General features: G+C 40.0%; 1 long non-coding RNA gene across 1 annotated transcript; it reads left to right on the forward strand.

The window, feature by feature from the left end:
* Positions 1–1025: 1025 nt before the first annotated feature.
* Positions 1026–4142, forward strand: LOC135788172 (uncharacterized). Its single transcript, XR_012335576.1, has 7 exons — positions 1026–1151; positions 1289–1376; positions 1512–1603; positions 1751–1811; positions 2810–2992; positions 3101–3296; positions 3441–4142. It is a non-coding gene; the product is annotated as an uncharacterized lncRNA (long non-coding RNA).
* Positions 4143–22149: the final 18007 nt, after the last annotated feature.

Raw genomic sequence — 22149 nt, forward strand, 5'->3', positions numbered from 1 at the left:
AAGAAATTGGCAGTGCCTCCAAAACCTACAAATACAGTGGAGTAAAGATTATACAAAAGAAAAAACTTGGAAGCCCCAAAAGTAAAATTTGATGATCAGTGGGCAAAATTATGGGCTGGGCATAGATCAATTTAGATTTGAGTATTTAGGTATTGAATGTGATGCTGGAGATTGTATAATTATTTTTCACTTTTCCTCAGTATAAAGTGTTTTATCATTCACATTTTTGTGTTGAAATAGATTAGCCTATCCCCTGTATGTCATCGATGCGCTGCTTCAAAGATGTGAGGAAAAGAACATACACCTGCGAGTAGTCTGTTACATTGCCTGTGTTATTGCCTCACATTTGCAGGTAAGTACCCTTTTTTCTGTGTAAAACTGAATTATTGTTTTTAAGAAAAGACCTTTAACTTATTTATGTCATACTATGTTTAATCAGAAATCAGGGGAGGGCATACCACACAACATTGCCTTGCCCGTACCAGCATTTCATGTTGATGGACACAAATTGCCCTGCCAGGTAATTCATTGACTTTATAGGGATATCAGGACAATATAACACACATCATTCACTCCCTGTTTGGCCTTAATTTTTCCTGTCTATGCACTGCAAAGCTCAAATTAGCCAGAAATGCCTAAAATAATCTTTAATCTAAAATTTTTCCAACCTGACGTTTGTCTAAACTTGTTTCAGAGATGCAATGTGTAAGACAATCCAGTGGAAACCATTTATCTCAAATCTGTCTGGGTCAAACTAATCACTATAAGCAGAGGATTGTTATAACCAAATTGGTTTCTTTTTATGCAGATTACCTAATTTGTATAATAATTACATTAATATAAAGTAATAAAAAGAATAGCTTTGCTAATTTTACAAATTAAAAGATAAAATAACATAAGATCACTATAAGCAGTAGGGTCATGCTTTGTGTACAGTATGTGATATTTTACCACTTTGCTTTAATCATAGATCAAGTACAGTACCAGATGGCTTGTTGGGTTTGGGCTCACAGATGGGGAAGGAATGGAAAGGCTGTGGTCTTTCCTCCAAAGATTTGCCAGAGTCACAAAGGAGATGACTCCATCTCATCGCCTTGACTTACTGACTGATGCCCTTTTGCATTATGGACGGTGGAAATCAACTGACCTAGGTGTGTCTACTGCTGTATAACCTTTCGAAAATTCTGTGCTGGTGGTTCACTGTTTATACATTTTATATTTTCTGGAGTGAAGCCGATCACACACAAAATGGTAAGCATACTATAAGTAGATTAAACTGTCTTTTCAGAGGTGCAGCTCCTGCAAAGAGTAGACAAAGCAGAGAAAATATTGATTCTTGCTCAAGAAGATATCTCATGTCTTCAGAGAGGCACCAGGTAAACAATGCATATAAGAAGAAGGTAACAATTAGTTGTAGATGGGAGAATATTACATTCCATTTATAAGTGCATTTTGCACAAGAGTATTTAGGATTGATGGGTGTCTTGTTTTCTGTTATTGTTGTTGTATAGTGTTGATTTCTGAAGGAGACATGGCGAGATGGAAAAAAGCTAGCCCAACAGAAACCAATAAGTAAGGAACTGAAGTTAAAGTCTTAAATACTGTAAGAATGTCATGAATACTATTAACAAAGAATATTGCCAATGTAATACTTACCTTTCCGTGTACAGTAATAAAATATACTCATGTTAAGAAGTAACATGAAATGAATTACTTTATTAGAGTGGTAGTAATGTTGTCTTTTCTTCAGACACTGTCTGTAGATGGAAAAGGGACTACATCATCAGACTGATTCAGTTCTACAAGTTCAAGTAAGAGTTTAATGTTTTTATGTAAGACTATGGTATTACAGACGTCTTTAAAGGAAAACACCACCGTTTTTCAATATTTTACTATGTTCTTAGCTCAACTTAGATGAATTAATACATACCTATCTTTATTCAATGCATGCACTTTTAGTCTTTGTTAAGCACTTCGTGAATGTGTTGGCATTTAGCCTACCTAGCCCCATTCATTCCTATGGCTCCAAACAAAAGTTTTATTTTGTGCCACTATACTTACTCGTTTAAATACCTGAAAGTGTTTGGTGACTTCTAAATTCATCCCTGTTTGGAGCCATATGAATGAATGGGGCTAGGCTAAACGCTAATACATTCACAAGGCACTGTACAAAGATTAAAAGTGCACGCATTGAAAAAAGATAGTTATGTATTAATTCTTATAAGTTGAGGTAAGAACAAAGTAAAACAGGGCTATTCAAATCTTACACTGGAGAGTTTATGTACCATTAACCACCTGTGATTTTCTAGTGATCATGAAGACCTTGATTAGCTTGCTCAGGTGTGTTTGATCAGGGTTGGAGCTTAACTATGCAGTGCTCTGGCCCTCCAGGGTAAGATCTGAATAGCCCTGTAGTAAAATATTGAAAAACGGTGGTGTTTTCCTTTAAGTGCCTTGCTGATGTGCTTCAACGTGTGATTATAGTAATGGCATAGTTTTGAAGGAAACTGTCACCAGTGGTTATAAATTAAAGTATTGCAGCATTATTGCAAATCTTCATGTGGTGTAATTAGTAATCTATTACCACCAAGGCCTTACTGGTAACATATGTTTGGTCAGGTGTACCACGGTAATGCTTTCTGCTTGCTAGCTACTGAACTTTTGTGCTGTAATGTTAGATATGTGTAGATATGGGACTCGTGAGTCACACAAAAAGGGTGAAAGAGAGTAAGCAGTAATCTGTCTGTTACTGTTCTCTGATCAAGTGTGTACACAACGTTTAATACTAATTATTTGCTGACCATTGTAGAATTGAGGACTCTGCTGAACATTAAGGAAGAATACCGTATTGGGAGAAGATGGCAAGAGTCTGATTCAAACTTCCAGTCTACCCTTAAAGATGTGGGCCGTGAGCTCAGAGTCCAACTGCAAGGCTAGAACTGAATCAAGGGAGAGAGAGCAGTCCTCCTCCACCTGAGAAGAATATATCCAGGTATAGTGCTATAAGTGGATAAGTAGATACAATATGACATTAGGTTTGAACTTAAAAGGACTATAATACAAACTAATACATTCATTTTTCTGCATGCGTGTTTCCTAGCTTTGCTTCAGATGGGCAGGACATTGCCATTAGACTCTCCAAGCAGGTAGCCAGCTCCAACAATAGACTGAGACAGGCAATATAAGAATACAACAGCATTCAATGGTCACCGCCGATGAGCTTCTTTCTTGCGACAATTGATTTTCAGGAATCATGTGATCCCTCTTGGCATGTCTACTTCTGCTTTGATGACACTGTAAGTATAGTTACTTAACCTAGTAACCACACAGCAGTCACTCGTGTGTAGACTAGTAACCATCTGACAAACTAACTACCTGCAAATCATATTAGAAACCACCTGGTTACATAACATAGCATTTCGTTTTCTTTTGTCTTCTAGATTGAAGAAGATGATGTTTCGAGAAGTCTAAAAAGGCGAGGGATTGATGCCTTACATATGAAGACTCGGGCAGCTGAGGAAAGCACATGCTTTACCAAGAAATGAAAAGTCTAACTAAACACCCCATCAGGAGCAGGCCTCTAACATCTGTGCTATAACATCAAAGACACTGAGCAGCCTGGTGCAAAAGCTGCTCTCATTCAACACCTCCAACAGCTGGAAAGAAAACTACATCAAGCCATTGGTGATGTTTCACCCACATGTATCAGACTTTGTTCCTGCAGACAACACCCACTTGTGTCAGGCCCTCCCCATGCCAAGCATACAGACACTGGTATACAATGATAAGAGTGATAATTATGACAATGTGGATAAATATGATAACTAGCACTACATATTTTTTTAATTTCTAGTCTGATATTGTATTCTGTAAAAAGAATGATGTAAATGTATAGTATATGTTGCAGCATATCATAGAAACCTTGGTGGTGTAATATAATGTTCGCCTTACTTGTGCAAACATGATGTTTTACTAAATCTGATTTATTTTAAAGCGTAGGTACTGTTTTTAAGCACACATATTCACACTAGTCTGTGTGAGGACAAAATTGTGTGTTTACCATTGTGGTGTTACTTATTTACTGTAATGTACAAATGTGGTCAATGTGTGTAAGGTGTTTTGTTTTTGTGAGCTAAGTTAAAATGACAAAGTATTGAATCTTGAATCCTTTGAAACAAATACTGTTAAAGTTTTCCACAATGAGTTATAGTCATGATTTCAGCTATTGTCACAGCACACTTTAGAGGTCAATGAATAGTGATTAACTTAATAAATGACTTATACAATGATTTTACAGTCATAATCCACAAGACAGACTGCCACATACTACAGTAGGTTCTTACATAACCATTATATTGGCTTGAAATTCTCCCGAACTAAGTTGATGTGGATTAATACTTTTTTCTTCCCATTATATTACATTTAGTATTATATAGTTCGTTGCTATGGTGGTTGCTATGAGGCTGCTATCACTGAAACCACGTAGCTTGCATGACGTGTTTTCTTTTTAAATTACATGCATTTTCCTACAGAAAACAAAATTTGATAACTCAACAATATGATCATTTTGAACAATTTCTCATTCTCGATTTTGAGAAATTAGTTTTTTGGTAGCAGAAGGTTACGGAAGTGCATTGTGTTGAAGGCGGGGTTTGCGTGTTCTGCTGTTTCGACGTTGTGGCTAGAAGGGATACAGCAACAGCAAAATCTCGCGGATGAGCGCTGTTATTATCCTAATCCTATCCTTTTTTACATTTTCTTAACGTAGATAATCTAGATGCAGCATAATTAATAGTTTGTCTGAACTAGGTGTGTATATATTCAGTAGATATACAGCCCCACTTTGAAAACCAGAAAAACTACAATTTTAGTGCTAATTTGTATCAAGCTGCATTACACACATGTAGGGAATTGTAGTTTTTTTTTTTAAACATTTGTGTTTTTCTTATAATTGGAGGTTGTAAATAGTGAGTTGAGAGTACAGTAAGGTGTTTAGGGGGATTGTTAACACACTTATACAATCAGATTTTTAATATTTAATTGTTAAATAGGTTTAAATTAATTTTAACCATATTTGACAGTGTCCCAAGTTGTTGACTATATTGACATTATAACTGAGGCCAAGAGCTCTCATTAAGAGTTTGTCCCATGTCTATAGCCCCTTTTGTTGCCTAATTATAAGCCTTCAAAAATGCACCAAGGTGATGTTTCAAAGGTCTGTATTTCAAAGCAGGAGCCATGTAGATTCTTTATACTGACATATGTTATTCTGCAGGTCAAGACCTTTCTAACGATGTATTTGGCTTAGCTCTACAACAAATTTTTCATGTTCTCATTTCAAGTACACAAGCCATCTCAGGTATAGTTTCAGAGAGCACTTTGAAGGCTCAATAAGGTTAGGGTTAGATAAAATAAAGCTGTTGGTTTGTTTCTGGCTGTGTAAACAGACCCCACACCTTGATGAATACCTGGTGTTGGCCACACACACAAACTGTGCATTTCTGTTTGGGCTTATATGCATAGACTATCTATTTATGTTAATGCTGCTATGATAATTAAATTAAAAACATACCATTAATAAATAAGACCATAGTCTGATGGGTAGTCATCTCCGATTGTAGGCTAGTAGATGATTATTAGGCCTATTGGTTGTCAAAACCCAGATTAGCAAACATTATACACAATGTTTGCTACATAATGTACATAATGTATGCTCTCTTGCATCTTTTGTAGCCTATTTATTTTTGTTTAAATGTTTTCTTTTGAGCTCAACTAAAAATGGCAAACAGGCCTACTTAGTTTATCCATTAGAGTACCATTCCCCTCCTTTCAAACCTGTCACTTTGAGAAACATTTCAGCTATGTGTGCCAAATACAGTATAGGAAGCCTATGTATTGTTTCATGTTCCTTCTTTCTAAGCAGAAAGACAGGCCTGAGCAGTATGCAAACTATATCGTGAATGTATGTGGATCAGGTGTGTCCAGTCATAAAAATTCTGCACACATAAAAAGTACTAAAGTAATTTATAGTAAATACCAATACTATAGTAAAGTGTAGTATGCAGTATATATTATTTAAAACTTTGTTAATGAATGCTACAGCATACTGTAGAGTAATAAATACAATTTAAAAACAGATGTGTTAAAACAACACAATCAGTTTTATTATTGGAACACCAAATTTTGTAAACTTGTGTTGTCACTTTAATTTAAAACACAAAATGACACATAATGTGAAATTACTTAATCATTCCAAGAAATTCCTTACGACTGAGCATAGCCAGTTTTTTAACTCATGATGGGTTTCTGGTCTAATTTTTTTGTATTACTTTCAATTCATATATAAATATAAATTTCTGTCATGATGGTTCTTTTCATAATATTAAATGTGGTAATAGAGATTTGCTTCAACTTCATCTGTATGATGGAGGAAAATCACTTTGATAAAGCAGATACACATAACATCATCATCCTCATCATTATATTTAAAGTTGTTTAAATTGTACTGTTCAGTTGTATATCAAAGTATCCACAAGTATCACTACTGGTCTGACATAAACCAACTTTTCGATATCAAATTTGCCAAATACCTCTCAGTGACAGCAAGACTGCGAAAAAGAAGTGAAAGTTATGTAAAGAATTTAATCATAACGTGAAATCGATCTTTGACTCACTGTATTGAAAAGTATGGTGAGGTCCTTGCCAACACCCAACCATACCGAAGCATTGATAAAAGATGAAACAATAGGGTACTTATCATTTACAACCTGTGGCCTAAATTCAGTACAATAGATATTAATTGGTCCCCACATGTCCCAGGTAGAGGGACCACACTTATGGTGCCAACAAATGACAACAATTAATACAAATTAAGTGAGTGAATTAAAAATCTGTTTTATTCTTATAAGTGTAATCATTACAATACATTTGCATGAAAAAGATTAAATGGCACCTAATACATAAAAATAAAAAATATGTGTGTGTTTGTAGGGATGGGGTCATGAACAAAGTAAAAACAGCTCAAAGTTAAAACATAAAACATCTTGTGTAACTAGCATGTTTCCTATCACTGATGCAGCGCTACAGGCTGTTTGCATGGTGTCTTGACATGCAGTGTGTGAACATGATTGGCACACTGTGCACTGTGACGATTAACGCCACTTCTCTGAAGCATTCTTCTTCCTGTCATCGAAAAGGATGCGGCAGACACAGCACAAATGGCCTCCATCTATCAAAACAAATATATTTAAGTCAAGCCAGTTAGTTGAAATTAATACTCATGAGCATATTTTAAGTAACATTTCAAAGGCAGTTTATTCATTTGTAAGTATTGTCAAATTAAAATGTGGGTATTGCTGACACTCAATCATAAGATACAAACAGGTCAACAAAGAAGAATTCCTGGGGCACATTTCAGAAAGCGGAAACAAGGAAAACTCTGGGTTCTCCATTTCAGAAATGTATGTAAATCAAACATGATTCAGAAGTGTAACTCAATTCTAAAAAATCTCACCACCACTTTTTAGCATTACTAACTGTAATGCCATAACTCATACAGTCGTAGGTTGGCCTGTTGTACATGGGAACATTATCATTTTAAAAGCAATTGTTGGTGTGCTCACCTTCTATCTCTGTTTGTAATTTAAGACAATGTCCTGGACAACACCCTTTAAGATGTTTTTATACATTAGGTCCCAAATGTATGTACAGAACTCTGTTTATGTATTCTGCACGTTCTGCCTGGAAACTGCCCGTTGAAAGACTTACAAAGTGAATCTAGTTTAATGCTGTCAGATCCTAAATGAAACAATTGGAGGCTGATTTGTCACAATGTGTCACTGTGTAGTGGATTGGTCTATGGTTCTGTTCCAATATCTGTTCTTGTTAAAGTATTGTAATCTGTTGAAACTACCAAACCAGGTCTACTTGGCCTGGTCTACTATGAGGAAGAGCTTATTATTCTCAATGGGACATAAAAATCAGCACAATTTATAATCTGCCGTCATCACGATAGCTACAGTAGTGGCTGTTTCTGAGGACTGTTCTTCCAGCTCTGTAGAACATAAAACATAATAACAACTTTCTTAATACAATGTTTGAATCTAAATTACAAATTCATAATGTAGATTGTAGGTTAAATACAGATACAGTACCATTCATTATTTGCATCTAAATATCAACAGCCAATTCAAAGTGTAAAATGATCAGAATACCAACCATATAGACCATTTAGCAAGATGTAAACAACACTGGTCCAGAAACACTTCCTGTTTCACTTTGTAACTGTTTTTTTTATTTCACACATACATCTTAAAAATGTTTCTTTAACTTTTTGATTAAGTTTTATATGTCCTGTTGGTTGTTTTTATCCCAACGTTTATGTTGTGTTAAAAAACTGATACGGGAAGTGCTTCTGGACCAGTGTTGTTTACATCTTGCAAAATGGTCTATAAAAGATGTAAAATGTCACCTGAATAAATATTGTATATCTAAATTGTAATTTTCATACAAGTGAGCTTTTCTCTTTGTGTCCAATGTCAGTGGCAGACTTTTCAGAAGAGTAGTTTTAAATTAAGCTTGAACTTAAGCAATACCATTCAAAATGTATTACAATGAAAAGAAATACCATTTTCACACATAGCCTCTAAAATTTCTGGGCAACATCTGCATGTATCTGTTGATTTGAAGATGTTAAACTATCACACACAGATTTCATCTTCTGATTTGATTATTGTTTTAATAATGTGTACAGTGGTGAAATGTACAGTGTAATGACCACAATTACATATCTAGTAAACTATGCTTCTTAAGTTTAATGTTATACATTTATTTAAAGATAAAATGAAAACATCTCAGCGTACCTTCTGCGTCCATCGCCTCTGACATTCCTTCTGCTTTGTCAGTGGAGTTGCATTGTGCTGCATCTAATTAATGTATAGGGAAAAAAATCACTAAGAAGCATAACAAATAACTGGTCTTTCTGCATCACACAGCAGTTTTAATGAAGAAATATAATTTTATAGATAAAATTCAACTGTTGCAAAGGGCCATCACAATCACTAGTCAAATTCAACTAAACAGCTATAGGATATTCTGGAGAGGTGCCTTTTTAGAAAATGTGTCCACTGTAATGAGGAAACTGCAACTGAGAAATAGTGTTACATCCCTTACAAACTGCCATAGACACATACAGAATCTATAACCTGAATCTGTTTCAATTGAATTACATTGAATTTTTAAAGTGCCAATTCATAACAAAGTTACCTCACAGCACTTTTCAAACAGAGTAGGTCTAGGCCATACTGTACTCTTTATATTATTAGGCTACAAACTCTCAGAAAAAAGGTACATGAAGATAAAAAAGTTGACATTGGGGCAGTACCTTTTCAAAAAGTACACTTTTGTACCTAAAAGGTTTACATTGGTACCGCCAAGCTACATGCTGGTACCTCATAGGTACATATCTGTACCTAAATGGTACATTTTAGGACCTTTTTAAAAGATAGTGTACCAGTGACAAAACTTTTATACCTTTTTTTTCTGAGAGCGCAGTGGCAACTTCCTTTTAATATGCAGCAACCTCGAGCAGAACCATGGTTCAGAATGGGTAGCCATTTCAGTTGCCTCGACTGGTTGGGGTGAGGGGACATGGAGAAATACAGTGGCCCACACTCTAAAAATATCTGGGTTATTTTTTTACGCATGTTGTGTAAATATTGGACAGAACACACTACTGGGTTAACATTGACCCAATGCTGGGTTGTTTTAACCCAACTGCTGGGTTATTATACCCCATGGTTGCATAACAACAATCCAGCATTTGATCTATTCAATATTTACTCGTTATGGGTCAAAAATTAACCCAACCAGTGCTTCATTATACAAAGACTCACATGTAGGCCCGTATAATTGTTTAGTTAACTTATTTTTCCCACTTTGCATAGAGCCAAATGATCTGCCGAAACTCAGCTGGAGAAACAAAACCACTGTTAATCTCACTTATTGATTTCAAATGAAATCTCCTCAGCCGCTTGCAAAATGGCCTCCAACCGGTTCCTTCCATAATAGGATGGCGTTTTGAGGCTGTTGGGCAGTCCTGCAACTTTAACTGTCATGCCTTGATTTACCAGGGGAGCCTTCCAGTACCTCCGGCATCCTCTGAAAGACACGGCAAACGCATGTACATGTTACACATTGTAACACAGCCAGTGTATCAGCTGTAAACAGTCATTTTGGTAATGTGTCATAATCTTATGGTTGATGGACACAAATAAGTTATTGATTTGATAATAATGCCATGAAAACATGAAGGTATATTAGGTTATCAAGACTTAAAAAGTGTTTGAACATATGCTTACTATATTTTTGGTTAAACAGATCTTGCACTTTTCTTAGCAGTACATTGACCTCAACTTTGGTTCTCGGGTTTGCGGCTGAGGAGCTGGCTACAGATGTAACAACAGACAACAATCAATTTTATAAAACTATATTATTGCACTACCTGAGTCCATTTCTGTGGATATACGGATATTTTATATAACCAATATTACCTTTGAAATGCAGTGCAAAGTTTGGCTCGTTTGGTCTTCTTTTTCAGGTGAAAAAAAATTGAAAATAAACATGTTAAAATAAAATGCTAAAAGTGATTGAAAGTAAGGACTTGGAAATCTATGAACAGATAAAAATATACATTTATTAAAGTAACTTAAGTGTAAATAAAAAAATAACCAAATGAAGAAGAAAACTGAAATGTAATTAACTTTACCAGTGGAGGATTGAACATTTGTAGAATTTCTTTAGGCTCCCTGGTAGCTGCTTCAAGTTCAGCATTGTCAGCTTTCATGTGAAGATGCTTTGAAATAGTTGCAGCTTCCTGGCATAACTGGTCAAAACCTGAAGATGCCATATTGAAGAAAAGAAAGAATGCAAAGAGAAATAGGCAAAACAAATTGAAAGAGGGACAAACAGAGAGAAGGGGGAGAGTGAGAGAGTGTGTGTGTGGGGGGGGGGTTGCAAATGTGGTTTACAGGGACATGAATAGTGTATAATGACATGTTAACTATGCTATTACCATGGTTTATGGGGACACAGGAAGTGTCCCCATAAACTGAAACGCTAAAAAAACATACTAAATGGTAGTTTTTCATAGATTAAAGACTGGCAACAGGTTTTTGTGACATTGGGGTTAGGGATTGGGGTAGGTTAGGGGAATAGAATATAACAGTTTGTACAGTATAAAATAAATATTATTTTTAATTATAACTTTTCTGTCGTGTGTCTGGTCATTGGGGTGGCTTTGGGACCTCCTCGAGGTGGGAACTTGGAAGGGGTTCGCCCCGACCTGTGACATTTGATCTAATATATCTAATATAATTTATATTAGATCCTTGCATTACAGATATTTAAGCTGTCTGTGTCGATGTCAATCAAACAATAAAAGAAAGAAAAAAGTTGAACACACATTAATATTTTTATAATATCATAAAAATATATTTATAATATCTTACCAGTGATTTTAAGGTATTTATAGAGTAATTTTGTTTTCAAACCTTCAATCTTTAACTCAACTTTGACTTTGGTGACTCTATCAACTTCATTTTGCCAGCATGGGTCACAAAAGATTACAGTGTATTTTATACTGTATACTGTAAATATAAAAGACCGCCTATTATTAAATATTCATGATTTAAATGCACAATGTCATTATAGTCATCACTGAACTGCAATGAATTATTTTTCACAGATTAACTTTTTCTTGTATTTGCCAGATGCATCTTTTTAAGTAAAATCAGCAACATTTATCATAGAGATAAAAAATTACGACATTTGAATACTTGCAGCTCAATGCAGGCATAGGCGGAGCTTGCGGTGGAGAAGGCCCCCCATTGGCTAAAAGGATTTTTATAAAATAAATTATATTCCACATAAATATATAAAATATACATATTAATTTTGCTTCTTATACATTTTAAAATGTTAATTTTTAAGATGCTTGTAAAACATAATGTGTATTTATCAAAAGTGACCCTCTGTAAATCGCTTTTACAGGCACATCCTTCCTATAAGATAACTCATCAGTGGCGGGGAAAGAGTAGCCTGACTACATCAGACTTTGTACTTCCGCTAAATTTCATTACGCTTCTGTACTCAGTCTGAGATACCTCCAATTCTAACCATTGTCCCCCGGCTTTAAGACCGACGGCCCAATCAACGAACAGAGGGCGGAGCGAACCGCAACGGAGGAGGAGTTGTGGTGAAGACGGGAGAGGACGACGTCATATCCGAGCGCGGCGTCTGGATCGGAGTAGAAAGCAGCGTGCAGAAAGGAGTAACGGAGAAGTTTGAGTTCAATATATATACTTGAGTACTATTGAGTATATTATAATAAGTTGATTTAAGAAGAAGACGATGGGGAAATTGAAGAAAAAGAAAAAAGAAAAATTAGGACCAGAAACAAGCTCTAGATTAGATGAATCAGAGATTGAAGAGGAATATGAGATGGATTTGACTCAAAGGGAAGGAGGGAGAATAAAAAGTGGGGAAAAAGGAAATAATAAGAGAAAGAAAGAGGATTCAGTAAGCACAGAAGAGGACAGTGAAAGAGAAGTAATAAGTGAAAGGAGAGAGGAAATTAAAATGATTGTAAGATTTAAAGAAGGACAGGGAGTAAAAGGAGTAAATCCCATTGAATTAACAAATGAATTGAAGATACAGTTAGGAGAGATAAGTGGTGCAAGAGTGCTTCAAGATGGAGCATTGATGGTTATATGTGATAATAAGGAGCAGAGGGATAAAGTAATGAAAATGAAGGTGGTGTGTAAACAAGTGATTTCAAGTTGTAATCAAATTGGGGGAAATTCATGGGTATGTGGAGTAATTACAGGGGTACCATTGGAGGTTAATATGAAAGAGGTGGTGGGAAATATTAAAGGAGGAAATGTAATTGAAGCAAAACGATTGCAAAGGAATAGGGAAGGTAACAAGGAAGAAAGTCTTTCTATAATGTTGCGATTTGAAAGTGGAGGAATGCTACCAAGTAAAGTGATGGTTGGATATGTTAGCTTTCGGGTGAGAGAATATGTTCGTGCTCCGCTGAGATGCTATAACTGCCAGAGATATGGTCATATTGCGAGTGTGTGCAAGTCCAAAAAGAGATGTGCACACTGTGGGGAAGAACATGAGTATGGAAAATGTGGAAGAGGGGTGGAAGCAAAGTGTTGTAATTGTGGAGGGGCCCATAATGTAGCATTTGGTGGGTGTGAAGTGAGAAAGAGAGCAGTAGAAATCCAGAAGGAGAGAGATGGAAATAAATTGTCATATGCGGAGGCAGTGAACAAAGTGGACTCAAGGAAAAAAATGAGAGAAAGTGAGGAGGAGGGGAAAGATCGAAACAGTAATGAAGTAAAGGAAGGAAACAAATCGGAAGATGCAATGATAGTAAGTAAAAAGAGTTTTGTGTTATTTATTGCAGAGGTCATAAATTGTTCAGCACAGACTGAAAGAAGAACAGAAAAGATTCAGATAATAGTGAGAGCAGCAGAGAGGTTCCTGGATATCAAAGGGCTGACATGGGAAATGGTTAGAGATGGTCTAACTTTAGAAGTACAGCCTAGTCAAGAAATATGGGATGGTTCATAATAATGATGTTAGTAATATTGCAATGGAATGCTAGGAGCCTGGTGGCTAATGGATTGGAGTTTAAGGGTTATCTAAATAGTATAGAGGTAAAACCAGATGTGATATGTGTACAAGAGTCTTGGCTGAAACCTAGTTTTGATTTTGTAATTAAAGGGTATGTATCTATGAGAAGAGATCGGAAAGAGGGTAATGGGGGTGGGTGTGTTACTTTCATCAAGTCTGGAATGCAGTATAGAATGTTGGGGAAAGGAAGAGGAATGGAGTATGTGGTGGTGGAGGTATGGAAGGATGAAAAGAGTGTTGTAATAATAAATTTTTATAATCCATGTAAACAAATGGCATTGGAAGATATGTTGCAGATAGAAGGGCAAAGTAGAGAGCGGGTGATATGGTGTGGGGATTTTAATGCTCATAGTAGTGTGTGGGGTGGAAGCGTAACTGACAGAAATGGGAAGGTGGTTGAAGATTTAATGGATGAGAAGAATTTAATTTGTTTGAATGATAGGGGAGGTACACGAGTAGACATGAGAACAGGTCAAGAAGCGGTGCTGGATTTAACTTTGGCAAAAAGTAGGTTAGGGGGAATAATTCAATGGAAGGTATTAAGGAAGTGTACCATAGGTAGTGATCACTTCCCTGTATTGATTGAAATGTGTATGAATAACTATGTAGAAAGAAGTGAGAGAAGAGAAGGGAGATGGAAGTACGAAAAAGCTAATTGGACTGAATTTGTGAAAAGGGTGGAGGAGGAATTACACATAAATGAAGTAAGAAGTGCAGATGATATAGAAAATATAAATCAGGAAATTGTAAGAGTCATGAAAAATGGAGCAGTGAGTAACATCCCTAAGAGTAAAGGTAGTAGAAAGACAAAGATGGTACCATGGTGGAATAAGGAATGTGATGAAGCTATTAGAAGGAAAAGGAGAGCATATAAGAAGGTAAGAAGAATGCATAGTTATCCAGATTTAATTGAATATAAGAGAGAACAAGCGAAAGTAAAATTGGTGGTAAGAAGGGCAAAAAGGCAATATTGGAGAGATTATTGTGATAGAATAGGGAGAAGTACACCAATAGGAGAGGTATGGAGCATGATTAGAAGGATGAATGGAATAAGGAAGGATATGGAATATCCTGTTTTAATTGAAGGGGAAGTAATAGCAATTGGAAACAGTGATAAAGCAGAAATGTTTTGTAATTCATTTATAAAAGTAAGTAGTATGGAAAATCTTACAGAAGAGTTTAAGAGAGAAAGGGAGGAAACATTACGTGAGCATCCTTATCTGCTGGAAAAGAGACAGGAAAGTGATAATATAATGGATATCCCGTTTGGAATGGCAGAACTAAAACGTGCACTGAGGAGAATGAGAGAAAGTAGTCCGGGACAAGATGAAATTAGCTATTATATGATCAAGCAGTTAAGTGAGGAATCATTGAGAGTAATATTAGAGTTCTATAATAAAGTGTGGGAAATGGGGGTGCTACCGAATAGTTGGAAGGAGGCATTGATATTGCCAATAAGGAAACCAGGGAAGGACCCAAGTAAACCGGCTAGTTATAGACCAATAGCCCTTACATCTCATCTAGGGAAAGTGATGGAAAGAATGATAACTGATAGATTAGTATACTTTTTAGAAAAAGAAGGGAAATTAACACATTATCAAAGTGGATTCAGAATAGGAAGAGGAACTATGGATCCAGTTATGTGTTTAGAAGCGGAAATAAAGAAAGCACTGTCAAATAAAGAGTCAGTAGTGGCTGTGTTTCTTGATATTGAAAAAGCCTATGATATGTTATGGAGGGAGGGGCTGATGATTAAGTTGGAAGAGATGGGGGTAGGGGGAAGAATGTTTAATTGGATCAATGATTTCCTCAGGCAAAGAGTAATAAGAGTGAGAGTGTCAGGAAAACGGACTCAGAGTCAAGTGCAAGTTAAATAGTTTATTTAGAAAAAATAGAAAACAGGAGAGCAAAGTCACTGGTAGATCCACACACGGCGTACAACACAATAATCCAGTACAGATCCAAAGGAAGAGAGAGAGCCACCCACGCGCTCCGTCGAGAACGCCAGCACCGTCACCACACGCAACAGAGGGATGAAACACGCCGCCCTGAAGGTGGATGACAGGCGGAGATGGAAGTCCAAGTTCTCAGACGGGTAATCCACTGTGTAATCCAGATGTAGAAGGACCACCCGGAAACCACTGGTCACCGCCTAAAAACGAAGCGAACCAGCGGTTCCGAGAAACAACAGTCGATAGAGTCAATATAATCCACAAGGTAAAAATGGGTGTACTCCACTCACGGGTGATGATGCAAACCGGAGAGAGAGAGACAGCTGGTATACCGCCTAGAAACGAAGCGAACCAGCTGTATCGAGAGACAAACAAAGTCAGTATAATCCAATGCTCCACAAGCGAGCGGTCCGGGTGAAGACGCGTCTCCGAACGCCGAAACCAAACCTGGGGTAACAGAGGAGAAGACAGAGAGCGACTGAAAAGACAAGGCAGGGCAGCAGGACTGTGAAAAAAAACAATGAGCGCGCAACGAAGGACAGGACTACGTGCAATATAAAGGGAAAGGTAAACGAGACACCACCGGTGAACAATCACTGAAACAAGGGGGCGGAGTTAGTGAACACACGAGGAACCGGCACCACAGGTAAACAACACACACACACAGATCACACAGCCATCGATCACCCAGCAGTCATGACAGTAGCCCCCCCTCCACGACCGGCACCAGACGGACCGGGAGACTCACCCTGTCGCCGACGGAGGTCCTCGATCAGCCCAGGATCCAGCAAATCCCGACCCGGAACCCAGCTCCTCTCATCAGGACCGTATCCTTCCCAATCCACTAAATACTGAAATCCTCTGCCCCTGCGGCGGGAGTCTAGTAACCTCTTAACAGTGTAGACAGGGGCACCATCCACTAGACGAGGGGCGGGGGGATTGGGGGCAGAGACAGGGGGGTTATAGCGAGCAAACATCACAGGTTTAACCTTGGATACATGAAAAACAGGGTGAACCCGACCAAGAGAAAGAGGTAACTTAAGCTTAATCGTCACCGGATTAATGACCTTAGAAATACTGTATGGCCCAATGAATCTCGGAGCCAGCTTACGAGAAGGCTCACGGAGAGACAGATCCTTGGTAGAAAGCCATACCTTTTGACCACAAACGTAACGGGGTGGAGGTCGCCGATGACGATCAGCTGCAGCTTTGGTTCGTCTGGAATTAGATAATAACAGTGTCTTAGCTCTCCTCCAGGTGCGTCTGCACCTGCGTACGAAAGCTAACGCAGACGGAACCGCTGCCTCGGGCTCCTGTGATGGAAACAGGGGAGGTTGATAACCGATGGAAAGTTCAAACGGGGACAAATTGGTAGACGTAACGGGAAGAGAATTATGAGAATACTCAACCCACGGGAGCTGATCGCACCAGGAATTCGGATATTGTGACGACAGACAGCGGAGCGTTCTACCGAGATCCTGATTAGCCCGTTCGCATTGCCCATTGGTCTGCGGGTGATAACCAGAAGACAAGCTGGCCGTGGCGCCAATTTGTCTACAAAACTCCTGCCAAAAACGAGAGATGAACTGAGGACCCCTATCTGATACTACGTCAGTCGGAATACCATGTAACCGAAAAACGTGATTAATCAAACCTGAGCCATCTCTTTTGCAGAAGGTAGCTTGGGCAGGGGAATGAAATGAACCGCCTTCGAAAAACGATCCACCACAGTTAGAACAACAGTGTTACCATTAGATGCCGGTAAGCCGGTGACAAAATCAAGGGCTATATGAGACCAGGGGCGGGAGGGCACGGGCAAAGATTTAAGCAGACCAGCGGGTGGTAAATTAGATGCTTTATTACGAGCACAAACCGAACAGGCTAATACAAACTGTCTGACGTCAGTGGACATAGAAGGCCACCAAAAACGCTGACGGACGGCAGCCAACGTTCTCCGAATACCTGGATGGCCGACAAATTTGGACTCGTGACCCCACCGGATGACATCGGAACGTAACCGCTCAGGAACCCATAGGCGACCCGCTAGACACCCCTCCGGAACTTCCCCCTCCCGGCCGGCCTCTCTCACCCGCTGTTCGATTCCCCACACGAGGGCGCCGACCACCCTCCCCTCCGGGAGAATGGTCTCCGTCCTCTCCGAATCGGACTTTTCGAACAGACGGGAGAGAGCATCAGGTTTGGTATTTTTCGAGCCAGGCCGGTACGAGAGGGTGAAGTTGAAACGATCAAAGAAGAGTGCCCAACGAGCCTGCCTAGATGTTAGTCTTCTGGCCGAACGGATATATTCAAGATTCTTATGATCCGTCCAGACCAGAAAGGGCTCCGAGGTTCCCTCCAACCAGTGACGCCATTCACCCAAAGCGAGTCTAACCGCCAACAGCTCCCGATTCCTTATGTCGTAATTACGTTCTGCTGGGTTTAACCGGTGAGAGAAAAAAGCACACGGATGTACTTTCCCATCAATAGACGATCGCTGTGATAAAACGGCGCCTACCCCGACATCAGATGCATCCACTTCCACTATAAATTGTTTAGCCGGATCGGGAATAGAGAGGACAGGCGCAGAGATGAACCGGGATTTTAACACATCAAAGGCCTCCTGAGCCTCTCTACTCCAACGGAAACATACATTAGGTGAAGTGAGAGCGGTGAGAGGCTTAGCGATCTGACCAAAATTTCTGATGAAACGCCGATAAAAATTGGCGAACCCCAGAAATCGCTGAAGCTCCTTCCGAGTGTCGGGTACTGGCCAATCGGCAACCGTCTTAACCTTAGCGGGATCGGGACGAATTTCTCCCTCGGCAATGACAAAACCCAGAAACGAAACCGACTTCTTGTGGAACTCGCACTTCTCCGCCTTAACGAATAGCTGATTCTCTAATAGCCGTTGTAAAACCATGCGAACGTGCTGAGTGTGTATCTGCATGGAGGGAGAAAAGATGAGAATGTCATCGAGATACACAAAGACAAATCTGTTAATCATGTCACCCAGCACTTCATTGACCATGGTCTGGAAGACAGCTGGAGCGTTACAAAGACCGAACGGCAGAACGGAATATTCCCAGTGTCCAGAAGGTGTATTAAAGGCTGTCTTCCACTCATCGCCCTCTCTAATACGTACCAAGTGATAAGCGTTGCGCAGATCTAACTTGGTAAATACGCGCGCTCCCTGTAATAACTCGAATGCTGATGACATTAAAGGCAAGGGGTACTTATTCTTAACAGTAATGTCATTCAGCCCTCGATAATCAATGCACGGACGAAGAGACCCGTCTTTCTTTTTTACAAAGAAAAATCCAGCACCAGCTGGAGACGAGGAGCGGCGAATGAGACCAGCTTTAAGAGCGTCATTAATGTATTTATCCATAGCCTCTCTTTCTGGTTTAGCTAGGGAAAATATACGACCCTTAGGCGGAGAAGTGTTGGGAAGTAGTTTGATCTCGCAATCATACGACCGATGAGGAGGCAGAGAAGTAGCCCGGGACTTACTGAAAACCTGATACAGATCCGAGTACTCCGCCGGGACCCCTGAGAGATCGATAGCCGGGACCTGCGAGACAGAACAAGAGACAAGAGAGGGAGCAGGACCAAGACAAGAAACATAACACGAAGACTTCCACGATAACACAACATTGTTCTGCCAATCAACGTGAGGATTATGTTTGGATAGCCAGTCATGACCTAAAATGACTGGCGATTGTGAATCCTCTAAGATGTAAAATTCAATTTCCTCACGATGATTGCCAGAAACAAACAAACTCACAGGGGGTGTGCGGTGCGTGATCACAGCCATATGCTGGCCCTTCAATGTCCAGGCAGACAAAGGAGAGGAGAGAGGGATGAATGGAATACCCCAGGACTTGGCCAACCCAGCATCCAAAAGACACGCCTCCGCACCGGAATCCAGCAACGCCTGTGACGAGAAAGAGTTAATCATGACAGGTAGTGTGGTGCTGCTTACGGGAGATTTAAATGACGATGCGCCCACCGAGACTCCCAGGTTCATCGGTGGGCGTGAGCTTTTACCGGAACATGTGGCCGCCAGATGCCCCGGCTTGCCACAATACAAACAGAGGCCATTAGACAGCCGACGATTCTTCTCTCCAGCAGAAATCCGGAACTTGCCCAGCTGCATAGGCTCCTCGGGGGGCGTCTCTGAAGCGGTCTCCCCTGGTTCCGACATCAGCTGGCGAAATGAGCGACGCAGATCTCTCTGCCGATGGCGAGACTCGACCCTCAGAGCCAGATCGATGGCAGCTTCCAGGGACGTGGGTGGCTCCCTCAGAGCAATCTCATCTTGAATACCTGGCGTGAGACCCTCGAGGAACTGTGTTCTTAATGCCGCGTCATTCCAGTTGCAGCAAATAGCGAGCGTCTTAAATTGTATGGCAAAATCTGTCACAGAGTCATTACGTTGCCGTAATCTCACCAACTCAGCCGCTGCCATGTCTCCCTTGAGAGAGCGGTCAAACAATTTTAACATCTCCTCCTCGAGAGCCTCAAATGAAAAAGTAAAAGGAGCTTTAGCCCCCCAGGCTGCCATACCCCAGTCTCTCGCCCCTCCAGTGAGTAAAGTCAGGACATAGGCCACCTTGGAAGTGGATGAAGAAAATCGACGGGGCTGGAGCGCGAAGACGAGAGAGCACTGCTGTAAAAAGGATCTGCAGGTGTTGGGATCGCCACTGTAGGTGGGGGGTGTAGCCGTGTGTGGCTCCCGTTCAAATGAAGCGGCTCCTCCGGATGAGGTTGGGGCTTCATGGTGAGGAGTCACTTGGTCCAAGCGATTGCTGAGCTCTTTCAGTTGCTCAGACAGGGTGCTGAAACCTCTGGCAGCAGCAGATAATAACGACGAATGTTGGTCGATGGCCGCCCCCTGCTGGTGAAGGGCGGTCTGCACCTCCAGACTTTCAAAACTTGCTGACTCCATTTTTGGCGCGCTCATCTGTCAGGAAAACGGACTCAGAGTCAAGTGCAAGTTAAATAGTTTATTTAGAAAAAATAGAAAACAGGAGAGCAAAGTCACTGGTAGATCCACACACGGCGTACAACACAATAATCCAGTACAGATCCAAAGGAAGAGAGAGAGCCACCCACGCGCTCCGTCGAGAACGCCAGCACCGTCACCACACGCAACAGAGGGATGAAACACGCCGCCCTGAAGGTGGATGACAGGCGGAGATGGAAGTCCAAGTTCTCAGACGGGTAATCCACTGTGTAATCCAGATGTAGAAGGACCACCCGGAAACCACTGGTCACCGCCTAAAAACGAAGCGAACCAGCGGTTCCGAGAAACAACAGTCGATAGAGTCAATATAATCCACAAGGTAAAAATGGGTGTACTCCACTCACGGGTGATGATGCAAACCGGAGAGAGAGAGAATGCTGGTATACCGCCTAGAAACGAAGCGAACCAGCTGTATCGAGAGACAAACAAAGTCAGTATAATCCAATGCTCCACAAGCGAGCGGTCCGGGTGAAGACGCGTCTCCGAACGCCGAAACCAAACCTGGGGTAACAGAGGAGAAGACAGAGAGCGACTGACAAGACAAGGCAGGGCAGCAGGACTGTGAAAAAAAACAATGAGCGCGCAACGAAGGACAGGACTACGTGCAATATAAAGGGAAAGGTAAACGAGACACCACCGGTGAACAATCACTGAAACAAGGGGGCGGAGTTAGTGAACACACGAGGAACCGGCACCACAGGTAAACAACACACACACACAGATCACACAGCCATCGATCACCCAGCAGTCATGACAGAGAGTAGGAGGTTCTATATCTTCTCAAGGAATAATAGGAAATGGCACTCCTCAGGGAAGTGTAATAAGCCCAGTGCTTTTTATAGTAATGATAAATGATATATTTAGTAAGGTGGATAGGAGTGTTGGTAGATCACTGTTTGCAGATGATGGAGCTTTGTGGTTCAGAGGAAGAAATAATAAGTTCATTATAGGGAAAATGCAGAAGGCTGTGGATGAGGTAATGAATTGGTCATATAAATGGGGATTTAAGTTATCTGTGGAGAAGTCGCAGGTAATTATATTTTCAAACAAGAAAGTACCCAATGAGTTGAAGATAAGGATATATAACAAGGTAATGGATCGAGTAACATTAGTTAGATTCTTGGGAATGTGGTTTGATACTAGACTTACATGGAAAAATCATATTGATAAGATAGTGAGCAGGTGCAAAAGAGTCTTAAATGTAATGAAATGTATGGCAGGACAAGAGTGGGGAGCAGATAGAGGGGCGCTCCAAACAGTATATATAGCAATGATAAGATCTGTACTAGATTATGGAAGTATAGCATATGGGATGGCGGCAAAAACACAGTTAGAGAAATTGGATAGAATTCAAGCGCAGGCATTGAGAATCTGTTGTGGAGCTTATCCAACAACACCTATTGCAGCAATGCAAGTAGAAACAAATGAAATGCCGCTTAATATGAGAAGACAACAGTTAATGGCTGTGTA

The sequence above is a fragment of the Paramisgurnus dabryanus genome, chromosome 20 (genome assembly GCF_030506205.2).
Source record: "Paramisgurnus dabryanus chromosome 20, PD_genome_1.1, whole genome shotgun sequence".
In the NCBI taxonomy this organism is placed as follows: domain Eukaryota; kingdom Metazoa; phylum Chordata; class Actinopteri; order Cypriniformes; family Cobitidae; genus Paramisgurnus; species Paramisgurnus dabryanus.